The sequence below is a fragment of the Diplotaxodon limnothrissa genome, linkage group LG3 (genome assembly GCF_057381915.1).
Source record: "Diplotaxodon limnothrissa isolate DT_005_m linkage group LG3, D_limnothrissa_male_GT1.1, whole genome shotgun sequence".
Classification (NCBI taxonomy): domain Eukaryota; kingdom Metazoa; phylum Chordata; class Actinopteri; order Cichliformes; family Cichlidae; genus Diplotaxodon; species Diplotaxodon limnothrissa.
Window position 1 is genome coordinate 26,711,318 of NC_140598.1, and position 9,269 is coordinate 26,720,586.

The following is a 9,269-nucleotide window of genomic DNA, read 5'->3' on the forward strand; positions in this document are numbered from 1 at the left end:
CGTCCTTCTCACTCATTTGAGCTTTTTTTCATTTCTGTCACTGACACAAAGTAAAGCCCGCCCTCTTCCTCTGAGCACCAGCTTTCTATTGGTTCAAACACAGAGGTGGGTAGCTAACGTTTTCTCTTTTTCTCTTTGCTTAGATAGTTAGCTATCCATCACTTACCACTGATGTAGTGGATGTCCTCCTCAGTGAGAGAGGCGGAGGAATCAAATTCACAACCTTCTTGCTGTGAGGCAACAGTGCTAACCTCAAAATCAATTTGAGGTCAATAATGACAGTCAGTGATGGCAATGTATAAAATTTTATGTTGTACTGTAGAGAAGGCAGCATTTAGCTGTAGCCTCCATAAAACCACATCTGTTCTGGAGAACGTCCCCCTTTGTCTAAAATGATCAAAAAACACCAAAGACTTTTCTGATCATCTAGATGGAAACAAAAACAAAACACGTACATTTTTCAAAAATTAAAAAATATAAAGAACAATCTATCTATCTATCTATCTATCTATCTATCTATCTATCTATCTATCTATCTATGTATGTACGGACAACTCTTAGATCAACTTTCCCGTCCTCTACACTTATCAGCTGTGAATACAAATATCTGATAAACAAATGCCACAATTAAAACAGCTGCAACAAAACAAACAAAACAGCTCCTTAGAATCAGATGATTTTTCTGTCAAATGAAACCCTAAAATGTAATAAATATGTTCAGTTCCTTGATGTACACAGGGGTGGTGGCTGGAAACCACTCCACTTGTCACAGTCAAAGACAGAACTCTGACATGCTGAAGAAAACAAGTTTAAATTATTCTATATGTGTGGCGAGCAAAATGTCAACTGGGTTTTTTCATTATTTTGAATCTTTCCCAGGAGGATGAACAATAAAGACATCTATTTATCAAAATGAAGCACCTCGTTGTCAAGTTAACTCGAAGGTTAGCTAGAAAGTTGGAATTAACTTGTTTTTGTTCAGTAGAAAAAAGGCAGAAATTTGAGATTTGTAATAAATATTAATTATAAAACATCACCTTCAAGAATCTACTAGCAAATAATTTGTAGGTTATTTAGGTTTAGGTTATTATTATTATTTTTTTTCTCACTTTCTACTTTGGCTCTCGACAAAGGCGGTCACACTTTTCTCCTCTCTCTTTCCCTTATCTTTCCTGCTTAGCTTCTGTGTCTTTGTCTATTCTTCTCTATTTTTTACTATTTTCCTGGAAAACTCTCTCACAGTCTGCTCCTTTGACTACGATGACCTGGATGACTGAGAACCTTCACAGACATATCTCTCACAGTCTGTTCTCTAAAACCTAAAAGAGGAACTATGGATTTGATCAACTGGTCCCTGAATGCAATTGACACCCTCTTCTCAACGAGAAGCCTGGGCTTGGGTGTGCCTGAGTGTCCTGGAGGGACGTTCCCTGCCGGATACACGATGGACGGCATAACTGGAGGGTCGTGTGCCTGGCTGGACCCTAACCATGATAACAGGGTTCTTGCTGATCGGAGCTGGCTTGGCCCTAGCTTATCAAAGATTAAAGAAAGCGGAATCAGCTGTTCAAAACCCCACAAGGCTGCCTGCTGTGATTGAAACGATGGGACAAGTCGTGGGCTCTCAAAATGGGCTCATTTCCAAACACCTTCGATGCTTGTTCCCTCCCAATGCAGATGGCGGGTCGATTGGACCAGTGCAGACATGCAGGACCGGATGTGCTGTCTACACCGGCTCTCTCTTACCCTTACCCACCCCTGCTGCTTGTCTTGTGTTTCTATGGTGTATTGACAGTCATGTGCTTTTTGTACCGGGGTGTTTTTTCTGTTCTCAAACTGTTTTCCCATTAGGAGCTCAGTCTGAGTGGAGTTTTTTTTCTCCTCCTCTCACCTCATGTTGTGTATTTTCGTTGTTTTTCCTACCAGCCTACCTCTCTGACATGTCTTCCCAATGTGATGTTTGTGTAAAGTTTGGTCAGAAGGTTCTTTGTTAGTGTGCATGAACCGTAGCGCGCTGCCTGCTGCAACCTATAATTTCCTTCAGGATTAATAAAGTATTCTGATTCTGATTTCCTTAATCAGCTGCTGCTGCCATGTGTCAGTGTGAATTAGAACATCAAGGTAGCAACTATTTCCATGCTGTAGCTCTTCTATTGCTGTGGTTTAATGTTTATGTTTGTTTCCCCCCTCTTCTTCTTTTTATCTGCAGTTAAAAGATGTCTGCATCGGTTAGCCACAACCAAACCGGAACAAGTCAAATTTTCCATCGTATAGCTTGGTGAAACCCAAAGAACCACGTGAGAAACGAAAGAGAGCAAACGGTTTTTAATCCTGCAGAGAAACACGTTTGCTGTGGGAACAAGAGCAAGGTATTTGTCTCATATTTTTATTATAAATATCTATGAAACACATTCACATATTTCTGTAAACCCTGCTGATTTTCGAGTCAGTTAAATATGATATATGAAAAAAAACAAAAAACAAACAGAAGAGTCCAAAAGAGCGAAAAACTACTTTGAACATTTAAAAAAATATGTATCCCTTTTCCAACAGCACCTACTAAGATAGACTCGCCACAGACTGACTGGTTTTCCATTACAATCCGCTAGTATCTAATGTGCATGGTTGTTGTCATACGCATCCAAGCATCCCTCTACCTTTATATAGGAGGCGAACGCTACAAAAATGGTGAACATCGAGGCAATAATATAACTTCTCCTTGGTCTGAAGCTTTTAGTCAGACTTAGGGAAACATTGCATTGGTTTTTGTAGCCATTTCTCTTGTTGCTGGGTTAAAAAAATTCCACGTCCTAAATTTTTGTGAACGAGACGCAATTGTGACACATTGAGTGATGCTACTGACCAGAAAATCGGTGGGAAGTAGTCTGACAATGTCATATTTAATTACCTGCTTGGTTCTCTTGGAACCCAGGCAGAGCAGGTATTAACAAGTACCTTGAAAACGTTGACAAAACATGCTGCACCATCCGACTAGGTACTAATGGAAAAGGAGCTTTTGTTAACACATAAAACATTTTTGTATCATGTGGATGTCCTCTGGTCTGAGATGCTGGGGGGGCCAGTTAGAGAACAGCAGCTGGACGTCAGTGGTTGGACTGGTGGACTACTTCAGTGAAGAGTAGACAACGTCTGGCTCTGGTTTAAAGTCTGAATACAAACACACACAGTTCAAACAACAGGAAACATGATTACAAGCTTTGTAGTTCAATTAAGACCTCCAATCTCCACCTCTCTGCATCACACACAGTCCCATTCAGTACTGTACTGGGAACCAGCTCAGATACAAATCAGAGCTTCCATACTGGTCACACTTTAATTGCATATTAAAAAAACCCAAAAAAACGTCAACATGAAATCCACAGAGGTGAAACAATTATCTCATAAACTAAACTGCATTAAATTGCATTTTAAAAGTTAAATATTTGCTTTTTGTTCAGCTAATTGTTGGCCATAGATTTGTCATAAACCAGTGGTGGAGGAGCAGCAGAACAGGACGCCTTGTGGGTTGTAATGGTAACGACATGAATGACATGGTGTCAGGGCTCTGTGTGCGGGCAGGCAGAGATGAGGATCCAAATGCAGGACTCGAACACAGAATGAAACTCAAAAAACCTCAGCTTTATTGCTGGCAGGAACACAAACATGAAGTGATGACGGAACACTGAGACCAAGGACACACAGGCATAATCTGATGGTACGACGCAACACTGAGCATGGGAAAACACAGGGCTTATATACACAGGGTAGTAACGGGGGAATCGGCAACAGGAGGGAGACACAGCTGGGAGAGATCAGGGCTAACGAGACGGGGGAGCTAAGCTGCACACACTAACATAAGACAAAGACTTTCACAATAAAACAGGAAACATGAAACTAATAATAATCATCATCATCACTACGAGAAGAAAACAATCCATGAAGCAGAAATAAACCAAAACATAATAAACTCAAAATACTGGGTCCAACGGACCCAGAACCGTGACACATGGATTGTGATTCTGACTCTGATAATATTTCTGTAGCAGACAGTGTGTCTTAAAATGCAGATTTGTATTCTTTGGAGGAAATCGTTGCTTTTCTGCATGACACTTTTGGTAAAAAAGTGAATGTTAGGAAATATTTCCCCGAAGTGGAGAAATTCATTCAGTCAGCTATGACTCTTCAGAAAGTGGGGTTGGACTTACTGGACTTACTTAAAAAGCATTATTGCCTGAAGAAACATGTTACTGGTCTGAGGAAAGAATTAAAGCGTCTGAATCAGTAGAGAAAAGCAACTTTTCAAAATAAGACATCATGATCATACAACTCTAGGTGTTTCATCTCTGATGGGTTTTTCTGTTTGCTTTCATGATGGTTTCCTTTTATGTGCAGGGGTTGAGGGTGGCCTCCTTCAATGTGAATGGGAGGCCACCCTCCCATTCACATGGGATGCAAATAAGAGAGCCTTATTAGCAGAAGAAATCAAGCAGAAGAGACTAGTTATAGTCTTTCTCCAAGAAACACATACTGACTGTCATGGTCCTGGGCCATGTGGGCCCAGTATTCTTAGTTCCTTGAATTTCGTTCCTTATTTAGGCCATGTTTCCTGAGTTGCCCTGTTGTGTTGTTCCCTAAGTGTTTTCCCTTCGTGACTCTTACCCCCTGTGTGCCCCTTTGTGTATTTATGAGCCCTCGTCTCTCTTTGTGTTTTATTCTATGTTTTCCCCAGCCCGTTATGTCTGTGTTCTCCCCGTGCTCTCTCTCCTCCTGTCTGAACCTCTGTACTTCCTGTTTTACTTTGCCCGTCTCCCGTTAGTGTTGTGTTCACTCCTGCCGTGTCTTGTTATGATTATCAGTGTCACCTGTGTTCCCCGTGTGCTCCCACTTCCCTCGTTAACCCTCTGTATTTATGTCTGCGTCTCCCTCAGTTCTGTGTCGCGTTCTCCCTCATGCTGTGTGTGGTTCTCCCCGTGTCTTCTGGTATGTGTTACTATTAGCTCTTCCCAGTTTAGTTTAGTTTTGTATTGCTTTTGTATCACTGCTATCGTTTGTCACCTGTCAGCAATAAAGCTGCATTTTGAGTTTATCCCCTGAGTCTGTGAGTTTTGCGATTGGGTCCTCATCCTGCCTGCCACACAGCCGAGCCATGACAGAAGAACGCGACCAGTAATGGACCCAGCAAACTCCCTACGGAACCGGCAGCATGCAGACCCCGCCTTCCCTAACGAAATGAGAAGGCAGGAGGCTCGGCATGCCCGGGAGCGCGAGTCTGCCTTCTATGGGACTCGATTGGCTCTAGGTGGGCCGCGCAGCCTCCAAACTGCAAACGCTGCTGCCTTTTCCCCACATCGTCCCACGGTGATAAGAGTTGAAGGATTCAGCTTATCGCCTGCCACAACTCCTCTGGCCTTCTCAACTTCCGGTTCACCTCCCCAGTCGCCGCCCACGTCCCGCGCAAAGAAGAGGGTTACTCGGCGGCCGAGGAGAGATTTTGTGCCTCCGACAAGCAGCCTTTCACCGCTGCAGTCCTTTGCGCTCTTCCTGGGACTTCCACGCTCGGAGCTGCACAAGCTCCCTGTCTCTTCGGCGCAGCCCGGCCCGTCATCGGCTCGGGCAGCCGACGTCTCTGGGGTACCCGCGTCTACAGCCTCAGGAACTCATGGCACAGTTCCCAGGAATAAACGGCGCTCACGCCGTCGCCACCCTAAAGTTACTGAGCAAACTCCGGTGGTGAGTGAATCTGACAGTTTTTTCCATGCCACTTCTAAGTTGGACTGACTCGGACAATATTCTGTTCCTGAGTCCGCAGTTTTTCACGTCTGTAACTCATCAGAGATGAACAGTAAGTTTGAAAATGACTGTGTTTCCAGGTCTCATAACGTTTCTAAGTTCACCTCTGCACCTATTAAGCATGAGACTGAGTTCATTGCCCCCCTAGAGACTGCTGTTCAGGCTGACTTAAAAAACTCTGGCACTGTAAACTCTGTGTGCGTCATCCCAGAGACCGTTAACTCTGTGTCTGGTAATTCTGGGTCAGTTAATCCAGAGTCTGCATTACCTACCCTCACGCCCATGTTTGAGAATGACTGTTTTTCCTTTGTTCCTCCCAGGTCAGCAGTAATTAACACACAGACTGATAATCTCACCTTAGAAAAGCAAAAGACTGTTTTTGGGTTGCATACTTGTGAACTAAATATTAAAACAAACAGTCCTGAGGTTCCTGCTGAAACTGGAGGGGACCACCTGGAAACTGACCTGTGCGTCTTCCAACCTTCAAAGGCTGCGCGTTCTGTTCTTCAGGTTGCTTGTGACCCTCTGCCACATGTAGATTTTCCTGTCTTGTCTCTTAGCTCTGAAACTGTTTCTCCAGGGTTAAAGAATGTTGCTCCCCTCGAGTTAACGATGGCAGATGTGAAGTCTGGTAACTCAGGTGTTGATAACACTAAGACTATGCATTCAATCACAGTTGTTAAGGTTAAGTGCAACAAGTTACCGTCCGTCATGTGTAAACTGCTAGGGGAGCTCAGGTTGACCATTCCTGAGTCAGTTTCACACTCAGTTGCCTCAGACACCACCTGTGTTAACTCCCCTACTCCTGTACCTGCTGAGTATAAGACTGTGGACAGTGTTTCTTCACTCCTGGACTATGTTACTGCTCCTGAACTCTGCTCTCCAATTCCAGTTCCTGTAACCAGGGCAGCGTGGGCCCAGCTTTCCCTTGCTCCCGTATCTGTTTCTCGGGAGAGGGTGGCTGAGGTCCAGCCTGTCCCTGCTTCTGTCCCCAGTCTGACAAAGGCTCCGTTCATCCCGGCACCCGTACCTGCTCCTCGGGTGGGGTTGATGGACACCCAGCCTTTGCCTGCTCCTGTTCCGGTTCCCCGGGTGAGGTCAGCCGTGACCCTGCCGACTCCTGCACCCGTCTCAGTTCCTCGGGTGGGAGCGACAGAGGTCCAGCTAGCTCCTGCACCTACACCGGCCCCCAGGGTAAAGGCAGCCAGAGCCCAGCTCGTCCCTGCACCCGTAACTGTTTCTCGGGTGGGGATGGCTGGTGTTCGGCCAGGCCCAGCACCCGTCCCTGTCCCTCGGAGGAGAGCAGCCAAGAGTCAGTCACCTGTTCAGTCACCAGTTCAACTACCTGCTGTTCCACCATCACTACAACCACCACTACAACTTGCACTTCTGTCCTCAGCACAGTCACCAGCTCAGTCTCTAGTTCAGTTAGCTCACCAGCTGAGTTAATCGCTCAGCAACCCATTCAGACACTGCCAACCTTAGCTGGAAGCCTTTGTGAGCTTTCTCCGCCAGCTGAGGACTGCGTGGTGCTGACAAACTTTGGACGGACTGTTTGCCCTGCACAGCCGCAGCCGTTGCATCCTAAGCCGACTGCGTGCCCTGTGCAGCTACAGTTAGCATCCCCTCAGCCAGAAGTCTCTGCACCTGCTGGCTCTGCATCTGTCTCCGCTGGGGGTTCAGGAGGACCCCTCCAGCAGCTCCTCGTCTCCGCTGGCGGCTCTGCTCAGCCCGGCCAGCACTTCCTCGTCTCCGCTGGGGGTTCAGGGGAACCTCTCCAGCACCTCCTCGTCTCCGCTGGAGGGTCCGAGGGGCCCGTTCAGCCACCAGCTGCTTCACCGGCAGCCTCGTCCACGTTTGCAGCAGCCGTGTCTTCATCCACGCTAGCTGCGGCCTCCGTGTCCATGTCTTCGCCTGGTCCAGCTCCAGCCTGTGCTTCGCCTGCTGCAGCTCCAGCCTGTGCTTCACCTGCTGCAGCCTCATCTTCGCCTGGTCCGGCTCCGGCTTCAGCCTCATCTTCGTCTGGCCCAGCCTCAGAGTCTTCGTCCTCGTCTGGCCCAGCCTCAGAGTCTTCGTCCTCGTCTGGTCCAGCTTCAGCCTGTGCTTCGCCTGGTCCGGCCCCATCATCGCCTGGTCCAGCCTCTGCGGCGACGCCTGGTCCGGCCTCCGCATCGCCACCGTCTGGTCCTGCCTCGATTGGTCCTGTGCCCACCAGGCCATGGCCAGCACGCCTAACACTGGAGAGCCGCCGCTGCCTTCCGCGCGGCCGGCCCCCTGAACTGCTCCATCGTCTCCTTCGCCGCCGCTGCCTTCCGCGCGGCCGGCCCCCTGAACTGCTCCATCGTCTCCTTCGCCGCCGCCGCCGCTGCCTTCCGCGCGGCCGGCCCCCTGAACTGCTCCGTCGTCTCCTTCGTCGCCGCCTTTGCCTTGCGCACGGCCGGCCCCCTGAACTGTTTCCACATCTCCACCGTTGCCGTCTGCATGGTCGGCCCCCTGAACTGCACTGTGTTTTTGGGTTGTTTTTCTTGGGTCCGGTGTTTGCTGTGCTCTTTTGTTTTCTGTTCTGTTTCTGTTGCCCATATTCCTAGACTCCTTGGGGTCAGTGGGGTTGAAGGGGTATTAAAACTCTTGGGGTATACTTGGGGAGTGATGACTGTGAAGCAGAACTGGGAGCGAGTGTGGGAAAAGGTGGAGACTAAGTTGTCTAAATGGAACTGGTTGCTCCCCTACCTTTCCTACAGGGCAAGGATTTGATAGCTAACAATCTAGCCACATCCTTATGGCACAGACATTGTTTTAGTGCTACCACCTGGTCTTTTGAAAGCAGTGCAGCGCCTTCTGGTCAGCATTGGCTTTGTGTGGTAGCATTGTATCTTCTCATGGCAGAGGGCAGGGGCGGAGCGTGGGGGTGGCTTACTGGGCTTAAGCCCGGGTTGTTTTGTCAGAAGCCCGGGGTCTTTTGGAGTGTAATTTTTTCATAGCTAGATGCCTGGCTGACAACTGTATAAAACAAAAAGTACACACAATATTCGAAGCACATAGTGCACACTGTGGGAATTTACGACTGTGCGTGAATCCCCCCTGATATTGGTATGATCCGAGCTCAGGCACTAAGCGACTGAGCGAGGGGGCGGGGCAGCTGCTGCCTGTGAGTGCGCTGTTGGAGAAACGGAGCCAGCCATACTAAGGAGAGCTTAAGTTTGACCAGGTACCAAAGCAAATCATTCGTACTGTACAAATAATGTAAATATGACAGTGTATCACAAAAGATTGATATCAAACTGATCACTTGACCAATATTACGTTACTTGCTCTTCAAGTGAATCAACAAATGGCGAAATGAAAAGCCGAACAAATGCTATTTTTTTTAAGAGTCTTAGCTTAAGTGTGTTTATTTCATATTTTCAGTTCTTACCCTCCCCGACTAAATCGGTTTCAGTTATGTACTGAAATATAAGAATGGACATTAGAGGGCTCTT